The 14,143-nt window shown below is 32.9% G+C and overlaps 2 long non-coding RNA genes across 2 annotated transcripts in view; one reads left to right on the forward strand and one right to left on the reverse strand.

Annotated features, from left to right (window-relative positions):
- Positions 1-1,118: 1,118 nt before the first annotated feature.
- LOC111087921 lies at positions 1,119-3,757 on the forward strand. The gene is made up of 3 exons (XR_002612542.1): positions 1,119-1,131; positions 2,274-2,275; positions 3,592-3,757. It is a non-coding gene; the product is annotated as an uncharacterized LOC111087921 (long non-coding RNA).
- A 4,307-nt stretch (positions 3,758-8,064) lies between these two features.
- LOC106468046 overlaps positions 8,065-14,143 on the reverse strand; it is a 62,507-nt gene continuing 56,428 nt past the window's right edge. The window contains exon 3 of the long non-coding RNA XR_001291372.2: positions 8,065-8,124. This is a non-coding gene — a long non-coding RNA (uncharacterized LOC106468046). The remainder of the gene's footprint in view (positions 8,125-14,143) is intronic.

Consider the following 14,143-nt stretch of genomic DNA (forward strand, 5'->3'; position numbering starts at 1 on the left):
CACCAACTAGCCTGCTACCTCAAACCAGATGATTACGGCAATATACAGGTACCTGATGATGACAAAACCTTGTCGAAACGTTGTAGATTTTCTTCATTTCCCATTCAAGCCGTCTCCAGCCATTATTAGTCTCAAAGTGGGTTCCTCGTCATCAAACTTCTCTACTCTTCCACTTTTCATGTGACTTATATCAGAGCAGTCCTAAGTGGTGGCTAGAAAGGCATCCAGCGTCAGAATGAAAAGCATTTTCTTCTGTTTGTTAGTGGAAAATTCTCAGTGGAAAAATCAATAAATAAGTAGAGATTGAACATACTTCTGGGGTTAAAATCCCCCTCATCCTAAATTTGAAAAGACTGGCCTAGTCAGAAGGTACCCAAAGAGAATCAACAAAAATCAGGCGATCATCAACTTAAGGACAGTGCAATTGGAACACCATGTAAGGCTGTACGATAATGGTGAAAAATTAAACTGCATGGTTTACTCATCCTAGCTATGAAACATCAATTGGAGAATGGTCATCATGTCTACAATATTTCAAAGTGATATGCAAAGATGTGTATATTAAGGTGGGAAAAGGTAACACTGATACATCATGATGGCAGATGATGTCTGCTACCAGATTGCATCCTCTGGCTACTTCCAAAGAGCATCACCCTTTATCTCTTTCAGCACGGGCTTGGTTATAGTTTTCATGCAATAACTTAAATTAGCAAGTAAATGTTAACAAAATTTGACAAATTAGCAGTAAACATTACAATGCTTTCATACACAAAATATAAAATTTTTAATTAAGTCTTAAGGTTTATAAAGGTTATCATTTTCCTAAACTGAAAATGTATTTCCAAAGATACTGACCTCCGGTGACATTAATAGCTATTTCTCGATCTTCGTCTTTGCCATCTAACGTTGTGTTCGCTTGCTCTAGTCTTTATATACCCCAATCGACTGTCTCCGGCAATATCTAACTTGCAAAACTTTACGCCAGCCCTCACACACCCTCTATGCAAGTACTGTATATAAGCACTGTATGCAGACAATAAAATCACTTTTTTGAGATTTACCACATTCTGGTCACCAACACCAACTCTGAGTGGGGAGCAAGGGAGAGAAAGTGTCAGAGGAGGTAAGTATGTTTGGAAATTCTTTTTAAGTTTAGGAAAATGATAACTTCCAAAATATACATACCTCCATTGACACTAATAGCTAGAATCCCACACTGAGAAGGTGGAGGAGCCGGTGAGGACACAGATCATACAGAAAGCATCTGCAGAGAACAAATACTTACCACAAAATGTGGTATTAAAGTGGGGAACACTGCACTACATCCAGAACAGGTATTCTCTTCACCCAGAACTACAGAAAATTGAAAAGGGTGGAATATAATACAAGTATGATGGTCCAGCCCAAACCAAACAGCCGAGGTTCCACAACTCGGGTTGGATTTAAGGGATCATGGTACCCATATCCCACGTTGGTGGCCAAGGCAGTTGGACACAGATATATATATATATATATATATATCTTTGTGATAGGATCCCTACCAGTAACCACAGAATGATGCATTTCAAACCCCCGGATTTATAAAAGAAAGAAAGCAACACCAAAGTGGACAATCCTTCTGATCAACCTGAAAAAGTCCAAAAGGCAACTTCCCAGGTCTGGATTTAGGGGAACATATGCCATACTCCATCAAAGTCCAAAACTCATCCAGTCTGGATTTACAAACAGCTGTCTCTACTCCTCCACCAAGATGGCAAGGATAATTCCGCCTACCCATGGAATTATGGAGAGGATGTGAAACACTGTCCCACCAACGACTAAAGATGGAACCACGTCACAATCGGATTTACGAGGAGATAGTGGACCCCCTGCATAAACAAGATAAGACCTGACAGTGTTCATAATAAGATCCAAGCCCCCCACCCTCCTACCAACATCTGGGAAAGAACTTCCAGGGACCCCGGTAGGAGGTCCCCTAACTTTGCCCTCTTCTCCGAGAGTAGATAAAACTCAACACTCCAAAGGAAAATCATCTGTCCACCACCCCAGCGACTGGGAACTGGGTGTGGTAAGGACTACCGAGCTCTACTAGTAAAAGTAAGGGGGAACATAAGCATTGGGGAGACCTGAGGAACAGGTCTCTGGAGACAGTGCAACAGGTGAACCAAGTTCCCTAATTTTTAAAAGCAAACTGATCTCAACTGATTCAGTCCTAAGATCAGCAGGGACTGGCAAAATCCCCTTTAGCTTTACTCATTGTAGTCCATGAGTAGCAGTCTTTTAAGAATATTGTAACAACATATCACCATCCAGAATTGTGTCTAGATGGAGTTATGGAACACCTCATCTCGACAGAGCCCATTGCAACCAGGAACTGATATAAAGGTTGCTAGTGTGTAATTTAAATACAAGCATACCCAACTGGGCAACACTCGCCACTGAGTGGGATCTAAAAGAAATCAATAGGGACCCTAGAAGAGAAAAGAATAATAACTGTAAGTCAAATAACACATTACTCACCTCCCTTTTAAAATCTAGTAGAGATAGTCAACACAGCCACAGGAGGAAGACAAAATCCCATTGAAGAGGAAACTGCCAGATCATGAAGGTAATGTGATATGAACGTGTTGGGAGAAGTCCTCATACTGGCCTGTAAAATATCTTCTAGTTTAACTGGGCAGCCAAAGACATAGAGAGGTGTTAAATTTGGTGAGAGGTGATGTGGAGCATATTGCGATTGTTAACAGATAAGCCCAATTATGCAATATGGATCAACTTCTGAAGCCATCTGGTTAAAGTAACAGGTGATAAATCCCTGGACACTGCAAGATCCCAATGAATAAAAAGTCTGTTTCTAGGGCCTTAAAATGGTTCCATAAGAGCCACGTAACCTCTGAGCACCCTAACGGGACATAACAAACGATCCAGGTTTGATCTACTGTAAAGATGAGAAATGCCAGGTAAATGAATAAGAAAAACAGATTTGTTTCCTTCTCTGGCAGCAAGAGTTTTGGGAATAAATGATTGGTTGGGATAAAGCAAAACATAGGTAGAATGATAGAGTCTGCTGAACATGAATGGCAAATAAATCAGAATGACGGCATCCAGAAGCTAACAGCAATAAAAAATAAACTATGAGGGAAAGGTGATATAATGAACAGGAGGCCATGGATTCAAAGGGATGACGTGATAAAGCATGTAAAACAACTCTAAAGTCCCAATTAGGCAGAAAGTGGCTGTTCAGATGAGTCCTCAGGAGAGGAAGCTCTAGTGAAAGAAGGAGCAGGAAACTGGGAGTCTAAATTCTCCCGAGAATATCCTGTTTCAGAATGCAAATTCAAATCAGCACCTTCCGGAGAGATACCCCCAGGCCACATGAAGGACTCCATCTTGCCCCGAATCAGATCATGGACAGTTTCCATAGATAATGCCCCCCCCCTCCGACTGCTGACAACCACTAGAAAAAAAACAAAAACAAATTCAATGAAATATATTTCTGGATAACAAACAAAGAATTCCCAATTATTAGAAAGTGCAAAATAAAAAATGTAAATCACAAAATGTTAGTCTGAACATTTGTGCTTTGTTGAGAAAAAGTGATTTTATTGTCTGCATACAGTGCTTATATACAGTACCTGCATAGAGGGTGTATGAGGGCCAGCGTAAAGTTTTGCAAGTTAGATATTGCTGAGGGCAATCGAGCGGGGTATATAAAGACTGGAGCAAGTGAACACAACATTAGATGGCAAAGATGAAGATTGAGAAATAGATATTAATGTCAGCAGAGGTATGTATGTATGTTTTGGAATTACAAATTTAATATTAAGGATAATACAGAGTGCCTGAAACATCTGGAACCATTGATGATTTGCAGCTTTTCATAATTTCAGATACTTGACTGATTACAACACTGTCAAAGCATTAGAAGGTGGCAAGGATTTTGGTCTCTGCAGAAAGTTGCTGCCAAATTTAATGCATACCAACCAAAGAGAGAGAAAAGCATCACTCACAGTGCTGTTGGGAAAGTGCTAGCTATGTTTAAGGAGACTAGCAGTGTGGATGACATGAATATGCTTCAGTGTTCAAAGAGAATGCAAATACCATCACCAAACTTGAAGTATAAGGACAACATGTGAATACATTCTGTAAAATTTGTTGAAGAACCTATGGTTCCAAACTTTTCAGACACCTTGTAAGTAAAAGCTGTAGAAGCAAAAATATATACTTATTTTTTAGCAGAATTATTTTTTATTAGTTATAGACCTATGCATGATTTGCATGGTGATAGTTATTACTTTAAATTGGTTTTAAGTTTTAATTTTGATTAGATGTATAGATGGGCCACATTTTAATTTGTTGCTTAGACTGAAGAGGTGACCTTGATATGCCAAATGGCCTTCTGTCATTTTGGTGATAGTTATTGTTTGATACTTTCATGAAAATTACAATTAACAATCAAAAGGATATTTTCCTGGAATGTAAAATGTAACTGATATTTTTTTTATTATTGCACTTCAACCTATTGCATTAATTATACGTAAAATAAATGTATATGTGCACCTATGTACATATGCAATATATATAAAAACACATGTTGTAAAATAATACTGAAAGGACTTTTCAAAGAAAATCTGACCAAGACTAGACAACTTTAATACAACAACAACAACAGAAACAAGATAGGGATTAATACACATAAGTAGCCAAATCTTTCAAAGAATACCTTTTACCTGCAACTAAATGTTGAATTCCTGTCAAATGCATGAATTCAGGTTCGAATAAACACATTTAAACTGAACAATGCTATACAGCCTTACAGGGGCTAATAACCATAAGCTTGTAAGATTGACTCAGTACTTACTGGCTACTTATGTAGGAATTTTTGTAAGGTATTGTGTATTCATTCCTACCTTGTTTCTGTACTTTTTGGCATTGCCATCCCTACATCATAATTAATTTTTGCAAAATTTCTTTTATTACTTGCTTCCCTTCTTTTCTTAAACAATTGAATTGACATAGGTTGATAAGTAAACATTTGTTTTATTTCTATAATTCCATGGTAATATGTATTGTTAATATCATATCAGTTTTGTCAGTTTCTCTAATTTTAAATTACACTGGGGGTCAATGAAGCTGGAATGATTCCAGGATGGTACATGTATCCTGGAGTGCTGTACTGACTTTAGGGGCATATTTACAGAACCCATGCCTTCCAACTTCACCCCAACTCACTGTATGTGAATACAATCGATTCCACCACAGGCTAGGGTCACATCATTTAATAGGGAGAACACAATATAGATTACAGGTATGAAGTATGATACCACATATACACACACACACAGAGCTACCAGGCTCAGCCCCACTGAAAATTGAAAAAAAAATAGACTGGTATATAGTGTATTGTTTTGATAATTAAGAAACTGGTGTTTTTAAAATTGGACATCAATAACATGTAAGTTCTTAAACTTATTTTTCTTAAAATATAGAACAGCATATAAAGAAGTAAAGCAAACAATTATCTTTTCTAGCTAAGATCTTTGTACTCGGTTGCTGCTTGACACAGATTGCTAAGCCTTTAAAAATTTTGCACGTGGAGGATATGAAACAAAATAATCTTTTTTAAGTTTCATATATACATTTGAATAATTAAAAAAATCATAAATTACTACATCATTACCATAGAATTCTACTACAATTTACCATGTTTTGTACCTAAGATTTATTTTAATCTAAAAAATATGAAATTTCAAGCAGACTAAAGACACACCCTACTTCCTTGAAATATTGATTAAAAAGAAATAAATGGTGTACAAGCAAGTTAAAATGATTGAGAAAGCAAGTGGGTGGAAATTTTGAGCTTCAGATTGGTTATTCATGTCATATATAGATGTAAGTGTATATAATGGAGCATTTCCAAAAATGGAAAGAGGTGGGCAGAGTGCCACTGTGTTTGATTTATTACATGGGCAATATCTTAGCAAACAGAAAAGATAAGACATTCTTATTTTATATTCTTGCTTGTCAATATCAGTAATATCAGTTTCTAATTTGTACAAAACTACAGACTTAGTATTTTGACTTCACAAACATCTAATTTGAACCAGTGCTGCATTCAACATACCACATGACACAAAGAAACTGATGTTTTTCTGTATTTTTTAATATTTACTTTTAATTAAGAAAGTGAGTAATGTATAGTACTACAATTTGAATTATAATCTACAGTTTGACACCAAACTTATTGATATAAATTCATGAAATAGTTGTTAAATAAAAGTTTGAATGGGAGTCAACAAATGAGATGACATGGCCTTTCACCCATAAACCGTCTCAAAAGAGTTAAGTCACAAATGGTCATTATATAAGAACATTTTGTCCTGCCATCTAGCGACCAGATATGAAACTGTTATTTATGAAACATGCAAATAATATATGCTTATAAACTGAACTCATTGTTAAATAGCAGTAGTTTTCCCTTTTTATTATTTCTGCAAAAAAAATACGTGTAGTAGAAAAACAGAATAATATTTCTGTTATACAAGCTGTGAAACACTTGATGATAGCAATTATGTGCTCAAATAAGGCTATAACTCAATTTTAGCAATAAGCATCACAGAGTAATAGATTGAATGTGGTGGTCATATTTTTCTCTGCCCATCCCTACATACTAAGCACTATAGTGCTTAGTGATAGCCTATTCCCAAGTGTGTTTAAAGCCATTGCAAAAACTTCACGTTTTTTTGGCTAGCATGCAAGAAGAAAAAAGAAAGATGAACACTTTTGCTCTTTAGCTAGTTCCCATTTCTCTACTTTAGCAAACCTTTTCAATGATATTTGGAGTCTCACAGGCTGTAAACACTCAATAATAACAATTAGGTGTTCAAATAAGGCTATACCTCAGCTTTAGCAGTTATTTGTAAGCATCATAGAGTAAAAGATTAAATGCGGCAGCCATTTTTTTCTCAGCCCAACCCTACATACTAAGCACTACTATGCTGGTGAGAAAAAGGTGTGTTGATGTTAATAATTTATTTCACATCTTACAAACGAAACCTCAGATTAAGCCCACATGATAACAGTAAAAAGCTTACAGAAGAAATTTTTGCATGAGCCCCCAAATTTTTTTTTTACCAATTTGTCAACTAGTTTGAAATAAGTCAGTGCTTATGATAAATTCCACAATATTTTAATATTCACAGATTCTTAATTAATATATATTGAATTTTATTAGTGATACTGCTACTCCTCTCCAAAAACATTAAGTTACCAATAACTAATTTTTAATGTAGATTCATTATCTAAAATGACACTGACATACTAAAACTTTAAAACCTCTTGGTATTAAAAGTTTCATAAACTTTTTAAACAATGGATATACATGTATTTATTTTCCTTGATTTCTAAAATACTGATAATGATATATAATTAAAACTTTCCAATTTTTACATAGATTTTTCATGCATTTCTTAATTATACAGAGCAAGGAAATTCCCAATAAACACTTTCTCTCAACTTGTTTTATGTTTGTATTGTAACTGTGATTTGTGTGTTTAAATAAGAATTATAGTTGTACATTTTTGTGTCTTAATTATTTCTTTAAAATCAACTTAGTCAAAGTACAAAGAGTAATAGATCCATGCTCTGTTACTTGATATCCATTGCTCTGTGGTAAATCAGTGTACTGGAATATACCACATTTCTATCACAATTACATCATATGTGTATATATCTACACCAATGGTTCCCAACTACCGATCCATGGACTGCTAACAGTCTACAAGGAGATTTTAGCCAGTCCACAAAATGGCTTAAAAGAAAAGCATGTTTTAAAATATAGTTCTGGAAGTATATTGTCTTACAAGATTTAAAATTTAAAAGTACTTCAAAAGGTTAATATTGTACTAGATGGTCTGTGAAATTGTTGGATCGAAACTAGGTGGCACTCATTTGAAAAATGGTTGGGAACCACTGGTCTACATAAGTCTAAAATACATATAAAATAACATTGAAACTTAAAGAGAAACTGCTTAGCTACATGAATCCTGAAACACAAGAACCTACTTTTGAGGAAGAACATACGGCTGTGGTTCCTTACTGCTATAGCTCTCAGATTTTCTGCTCCTATTAACATGAAAGTCATGAAATAAATAAATTAATGCAAATTAAACATGATGAAAAATTATATATATAATCTTATTAGTTTACATCATACATATTTACAGAAAAGTTAAAATCAACCATCAATGACACGGTGTTAAACAGATAAAGAAGATATGAAAAACTAATAAATGGCTTTTAAATTAAACTGGTTGAAGTAACACTGCAGGCTTTAAATAATAATAAACAAATCATTCAGGTCACTTTAAATTACAATAACAATAAAAGTATCATACATGTACAATTATTCAATTATTTCAAGGAACAATGAATTGTTTAGTAAACTAAGACACATAAAAGTTGCTAAAATTGTTTTATCTACGTACTCTTTTTTTTAAGTCCAGCTCCATTAATTTCACCTTTTTAATTGTTATTAGATCTAGGATTTGATTTAATTTTGAAGGTTAAACCTTAAAAAATTAGATAGTACAGTGGTATAACACATTTCTTTTGTTCTTTTCAGATGAAATGGCAGATAAAACAGTGGCACTGGTATTAGAGCAAAAGTGCAAAGATTATTGCTGTGTAAAGAAACTGGCATGACAAAAGCTACAACTGCTGAAAAGTGGGGACTAAACAAGGTGATGGTTTCACATATTTGGAAGAATTGTGAAGAACTGGAAACACTGTATACAACTCCTTGGGTCAATGAAACAAGCATGCCCCCCTCTCACATTTTAGACTAAGAAGAACACTAATGCTATTCCACCATTAGTGATAGCTTTCTAGAGATACTCTATAGATACTGTGTAGTTTGTTTTTTAAGTATGCTGTAATCCCACACCAATCTTCTGTAAATCAAATAAACTGGAAATCAGAGGCATCGCTAGGCATTGACACACGGGGCCTATGCCCCGAATCCCCAGTTGGTGTCTTGAAAAATCAAATAGAAAACCATGATCATTATCATACTGAAATGCCAAAAATTCCCAAGCCTATGGGCCTGAGCGCTGAGTCTTTTAAGCACCTAGTAACACCTCTGTTGATAATTAATGAAAACATGTTTTACTCTCAAGATAAGGTTAATACCGTTTTTATTTAAAACATGTCACGATTACAATTACAAATGTTTAAGTTGCCAGTTAGACTATTTATGTTAGTTGCTGGAATAGGAAAAGCATCAAAATGACATTCAATAAAGATCTGAGACCTCACAATATCTTGCATTTGTCTACCATATTCACTAAGCACTACTCTTAGCTGATTTGATGACAATTTTATTTGGTGAACATAATAAAAAGAATCTCATGTTTATAAACACTGCAACTCTTGTAATTTTACACAAAGAACCAAACATCAACAAGATACCTTTATGAAGCCACAAGCAATCTTCAATCATGTCACTTCTTTACTTAATACTTATATATATTCCTGTGTCCAGGTAAATAAGCTACTTAAATATGATGATGACAAAATATTCTCCACACATTGCACATTTGTTAATGAGTTAAACTTTTAATAGTTTTGTTAGCCATTCAACCCATCTCTAAACTGTATAAGATTACCTACCCTATCTCAATTTATCAGATATTTCCTCCATAAGGACAATTTCAGTAGCTTTCAAACAGGTATAATTTAACCCAAAAATACTTTCACAATTCACAATGAAAGGGTGTTTACAAAAAACTATAAAAGAACAACTCTTAGGCCTGTACATTTATTCTATTAATAGTCTGATTTTTGCTCTATCCAATCATATTTAAACTTTCTGTATTGTTGTTTTCAAAGCTGTGTTTTATTAGCAAATGATTAAACCACTTGATGTTGCACCATACCAAGGTTTCAACCAAGGCCTGTATGCAAAACTGAGAGAAACGCAATTGAAAATCAAGAAGTGGATAATACATTCTCATATTCTCATATAGTAAAATTAAAGTTATTATTTTAGATGGGCTGAAAAATTACAAAATAAAATTGACAAGTAGGTTGTTTTGTTTATAGAAAAAAAAATACGCTTTGCAACAATAATTGTTGTGGTATGAACTCCTTTTAGAAGTTGGCAAAGCATTATATAATCAGTCATGTATAATTGATTATATCATGCTTTGCCAGGTTATAAAAGGTGTTCACAGCATAACATTTGTTGTAACAAATGACCTATATAAATAGTATTCTGACCACTCCTGTGTTTGTTGTATCCCAGCTGGGCTTTGGATTGAGTGAAACTCAATGCCAGCAATGTGTATGATGAATATAGTGTAGTTGAAATACTATTATAGTGTTAAAATTATATATAATAGGCCTTACATAATATTTTAAGATAAGATATAATCAAAAACTCTTTGCAGCTGTGTAGAAATGAAAATATTAAATTTTTCTTCATGAATTACACCAAATAAGTGTAAGAGTATGATAAAATATAGATATTAAAAAGTTTTGAGTTAAAATTGTTTAAATACTTAGAATTATTTATCAATTTTTGAAAAAATATTTGGAAGAGGGTTTGACATGCTTGGATCCCTCCCCTAAACCCATGTCTACTTATACGTTAAAGAATACAGTTGTCTAATTATAAATTAGAAACATTACACAGTGTATAAAAATGATAAATTTACACTTAATTTAATACTTAAGAGAGTTGGCAGTGGGTGTTGTCAGCCAGTTGCCTTCCCTCTAGTTAGCAGTTCAAAATTAATTACAGTGGCAAAAAGCCTTAGAAGGTTTGCAATAAAAAAGACTGGATGAGTAAATTTAGTGACAAAAAATAACCAACAACTCTTATTTCGATTAGTTGATTACTTTCATGACAACTGATTTAATTGTAATTTCAAATAATCCATTGCTGGCAGTGGTGTAGTGGTAAAATTGTTTGTGCTGAAGCTCTCGCTAAATCCAAATCATTTTCCGTCCCTTGAATTATATATATGCACACACAGGCTGCATTTCAGGTATTTAATTTGTTTACAAGTACTCTGATTATCAGTTAACTTTAAAAAACCAACTAATATATCTGAGCCATAACAATACAACTGATAAATTATCTGCAGTTTATGTTGCATCTCCTCATCACAAAAGTTATATTATTTGTGTATATTTTCAAGTCATCATTTTAAACATGGATTTTATCATTTACAAATGTTTGAAACATGCAAGATAACACTATAATATAAAATAATATACTTCTACAGTTTAAGTTTATTCTACAAATGCATGTACTTTAATCACACACAACAAAAGTACAAGAGTGGTGTTCTGGTCCACTCCGGCTCCACTACACCAGATTGTTGGAATAATCAAAAACACTTAATTAATTGATTACTTTATGGATCATTAATCAATGTAATTTCTGCTTATAGGGAATCAATTAAATTGCCCAGCTCTAACAGTGATACACTACAGTCTTATAAAAATGAGGCGTGTGTGTGTATACATCAGTACCTCCTTGAAGTTTTGCAGCATGGAAATTGCTCAGATTACATCAGTTTCTGAGCGATGTTAGTCTATGGTAACTAATGTCTGATCTAGAAAGTTAGATGGTCTTCTTGGCCTGCTTATCATCAGTAGTATCAGTTTCACTTTATCTTTTGATTATTTTTTTAACTCCAATTTTTGATACCTTAATTTTTGATTAATATCACTATGAATTAATATTATGTGTATTGATTTTTTTTAATCCTTCACTTCATACATAATATAGGGGTTGGGTCCCTAAAGACACAGATTGTATAGTGTACAAAGCACTGAGTATCTATATGTTAAAATCATCTAATGTTCATCTATTATTTACTGTTAATTCTTTGTTCACTCTGTACTTAAGCTTTTTAAAGGAACAGCAGATATTAGTACTGAAGCTAACTTCAAGGGGTAATTATAACATCATCAAGAATTATGATGTTTGTTAGCTTATGTAAAGTATAGAAGAAACAAATTGACTTTTCAATAGCCCCTACAACCTTTGTAGCACCTTAATTAGTATTGTACAAAAATTTTGGGTGAAATATACCAAGCTCTTTTTGTTGTAGGCTGGCAAGAGAATAATACTAAGAAGAAGAATTACAAACAGGTCATTTTGAGCAGATTTTCTTTTTCTTGCAAGTCTAACATGCTTCTTTTTTTTGTGCATTTTTATATGTGTACAGCCTTAGCAGTCAATAGTAAAGTTTTTAAAGTGTTTTTTGAACTGAATCTTTACTGTTCAAGTTACTTATTTCCCTGAACATTCTATTATGGTTTTGTGCAATTCCTATTATGAACTACTGTCATGGTTCATTTTTAATGATCAAGGAAAAGTTATCTTTGCACTTTTAAAATAGAAAATTAATAACTGTGCATGGAATGTTATTTGATGTTGGACATAAGTGTGTGTGTGTGTGTGTGTGCATGTGTCTATATATATATAAATAGATAAATAGCTCTAATACTATAAATTACATTAATTATTTATAGGTGATTAAATCAGTATTATAAAACAATAATGAACTTAATATAAAACAAACATTACAATAGAACTGTAATTTATTTTACATTATCAGTCCTAGTTATTAACATTAAGTCATAACAGATAATGTCTGTTGTCATATATATATATATATATATATATATATATATGTATGTGTGTTTATACAGCAAGACTTGCCTGACTATCTGTCTGGTGTCACAAGTTGTGAGAAACTAGTTGAACCAAACTTAAAGAAGTTGCTAAAAAATTTCAATTGCACACATCAAAGATTGAGTTTAAATGGACAAACAATCACATAAACAGTTCATGTTTGAAAGTCATTACAATTTTACTGCTTTAATGTGGATTCTCTCTTTATGAAAAATTTTCTAGCAAATACAAACTGATTAACTTGATATGCTGGTAAGCTGCAATACACTTGTAACTATTATAAGAATCATTTAGTGAAGCAAGTTATCAAAATATTCTGACTTATGCTATTATTAATTTTAGACCATTTTTTAATTTATTAACATAAAATATGAAGAACAAAGGACTATTCTGCACTTCACTGCTGTCCTTACACACCCACACATAAGAAAAATAAAAAATTCAAACCCAGCCTTTATTTTTCTTGAAAACATTGAATCCCCTCAAACTCCTGTACATTCAGGGTCCTCACTAGGGTCCCAGATTTTCAACTTTTTTTCAGAGAGTCCCAGTGAGATTTTCAAGGGTCCCATAGGTAGTAATTAATAAGCTCAAGAAAAAAAAAAAAGGAAAAAAGCACTTCAGTGTCAATGAAAAACTTTATTTACAATGTACACTATTTGTTTACCTTCTACAAGTGGAAAAGAGCATGTTAATGTTCAATGAAAAACCTAATTTACAATTTACACTGCATGTTGTTTCCCTTTATGAGGGCAAAGTAATTTTCATGTTAATATTAAAAATACTTTTCTTCATCTGAAAAATTTTCAAATATCATTTGCATAACCCCTAAAACCTCGCAAGTAAATATGAAATGTTTTTTGTTTTTTTTCAGAAAAAACTTAATATTTTTATGTTATTTTCTTTAGTCTAACTCTATATGAGGTCGGTTGATTTGACCAACCTCGTAACCACCATAAAAAAGTAGAAAATAATTATAAATTTCCCCTATTTTCTTTCTGAAATGACTGCAAATTGAAAACCACAATTGTTTATACTAAGTAGCTTAAAGCTTGTAACAGTATACGTCTATCTACACTTAAATTTCATTGTTTTATTGCCCTTTGAACAATGTCTAACTATTATAAATTGCAAATTATGTACAGCTCACATTACGATATCAAATTACATAATGCACAGATTACTTGTAAGCATACCTCATAAAAATTATTATTATTAATATTATTACATATTTTACTTTAGCTAAACTAAAAACATTTTAATTTTAACAATTTAGTTACTTTTATAATAATAAATAAAGAATACACATGAAAAAACAAGAAATAAAGTACTGTTATTTTTTTTTGCTCTTGACTGTTGAGAAAACTTAACCCTACTTTTTTATACTAATTGTACTACTGCATTAAAGGATTTCTATTTAATTAAATAATGCAC

This window comes from Limulus polyphemus, unplaced genomic scaffold, assembly GCF_000517525.1.
Source record: "Limulus polyphemus unplaced genomic scaffold, Limulus_polyphemus-2.1.2 Scaffold2848, whole genome shotgun sequence".
NCBI classification, from domain to species: domain Eukaryota; kingdom Metazoa; phylum Arthropoda; class Merostomata; order Xiphosura; family Limulidae; genus Limulus; species Limulus polyphemus.